The following is a 1,989-nucleotide window of genomic DNA, read 5'->3' as shown; positions in this document are numbered from 1 at the left end:
GCACATTGTTGTAATTGATTTCTATGTTTCAATTATCTTATCAGAAACAAGCTATGAATTTCATTTGTTGTGACACAAAGAATACTTTCCCTTAAAAAAAAAACACAAACAAACTAACCAAAAATTTTTTTTTAAAAAGGAGAAAAAATAAACATAAAAATCCATTACTGTTTCACTTGTTTTTTAAATTTGAGACTGTCATTCCATTCCTCTGCTATAGTTTTGGAAATATGCAGAGCATTTTTAGTGAGTATATTGGTTATAAAGAAAAGTTGGTTTTCTTAGATATTCTAATAAAGTTGCTTTTCTGCATAATCTAGTTTCCCCAACTAGGATTAATATTTGCCACGTCAGTATCATCTCTCAGGCTGTCCTTTCCTCACACTCTCCAAGCAGGGTGCGACTGGTAAGTTCCACACATTATATTCCCATTGAGTCCTAGGATCATCAAATGCAAGGGTTTGTCCCAGTGCCTTCTTCCCAGGCAAGTGTGGACAGATGAGACCTGGGTGCTGATCCAGAAGATTTTAAGCTGTCCCTTCCACACTGCAAGCCCTTTCCTTTCTGTCCACTTCTACTTTTGCTGGTCATGATTGTCAAAGAGGAGACACTTCTGCCCTCACAGGTGGAAACGACTTTGCTTTGAAGATGGATGTGCCCTCAGCCATCAGCCAGTGCTGTTCTGTTGAGGTGCTTACACTTCTGGGCTCTGTTTTCATGCTGATGTCTGACTTGCAGGCAACAGCTGGAACAGTTCCAGTGGCAACCAGCCTATGGGCAGGGTTTCTAGGGTGGCATGGATAGCAGACAGGAGAACCTGATGTAGGGACAAACTTTCGGACAAGTGAGTTACAGAGTGGTTCCTAAAGGCAAAATCCCTTACCAAGGGGAAGTAGGTGCCAGAGACACCAAACAGGGCTCTGGGACAACATAGAAAAGTCCTTGGTGACAAGTACAAAACACTAATACTGGGCAGAAGGCTAAAAAATTAGGGGAGAAGTGCCTTACAGGGAGCCCCAGCAGGGTGTGCAGAGGCACAAGTGGTGGTGTGAGCAGAGTACTGCCAGGGTGTGCACTGCTGCAGTGGCCCATTGCAACAGAAACTGAGCCACACTCAGCACTCGTGCCCAGGCACTGGCAGATTATGACCAGCCTGGTCCAGCCTGAACCCTGCTAGGTGTGTGTTTAAGACCTGGAGAGTCGAGTCCGGCTTTGGTTAGTGCTGGTTCCTGCTTCAGGGGCTGCTGGTGGCAGCTCTTGGTGCCCATCCACAGAGCTGCTCCCTGTGTTTGCCCAGCCCTTCCTGATGCAGGCAGCCAGGCACTGCAGGACACTTGCAGCACGGTAGGAATCCACACTGATCTCTGTGAGAGCCTGTCTAACCCATCTCAGTGCAAGCAAAAGCTGACTGCAGAGCACAACACCGCGCCTGCCACAGAGCCCCCAGACACCCCAAAGCCCACAGCTTTCATCATCCCATAGCCTCCCTGACATCCTTTTCACAGCGCACATCATTCCCAGCTGAGCAGGGGATTGCAGAGACAGGGCCCAGAGCTGCAGTGGGTGACCTCCAGCATGTCAGCTGGGCAGCCCTTTTCCACAGCCATCCTGATATTCTCAGTCTGATGATTCAGCTGGACGTTGAAGAGATCTGTGAAGCCAAATAACAGTTCATAACCCTTTGTATCTGGGATCTTCTAGACAGTTAAGGCTCTTTAAAAAGTCTTGTAAAATTTCTGCCTCCCATGAAGAGATAAATATTATCTCAATAATACTTGTAGAGATTAACTGTTGAGAAGTGATACCTTTGGACTAAGAAAAAGGAATTGTGGCTTTGCAGTACCATAAAGGCAAAGGACAAAGATGTCCTTAAACAGGCCTGTGAAAGAAATAATTTTAGAGCACAGAGGCTCAGAGCAAGATGGAACACAAAGGTCAACTGGAGTGAGAACAATCAAAGCTAGGTGTTCTCTGCTCCAGAACAAGGGA

Source organism: Lichenostomus cassidix, chromosome Z, assembly GCF_008360975.1.
Source record: "Lichenostomus cassidix isolate B80296 chromosome Z, HeHo_3.0, whole genome shotgun sequence".
Classification (NCBI taxonomy): domain Eukaryota; kingdom Metazoa; phylum Chordata; class Aves; order Passeriformes; family Meliphagidae; genus Lichenostomus; species Lichenostomus cassidix.
The sequence above is the reverse complement of the archived record's forward strand: the minus strand, read 5'-3'. Positions refer to the sequence as shown.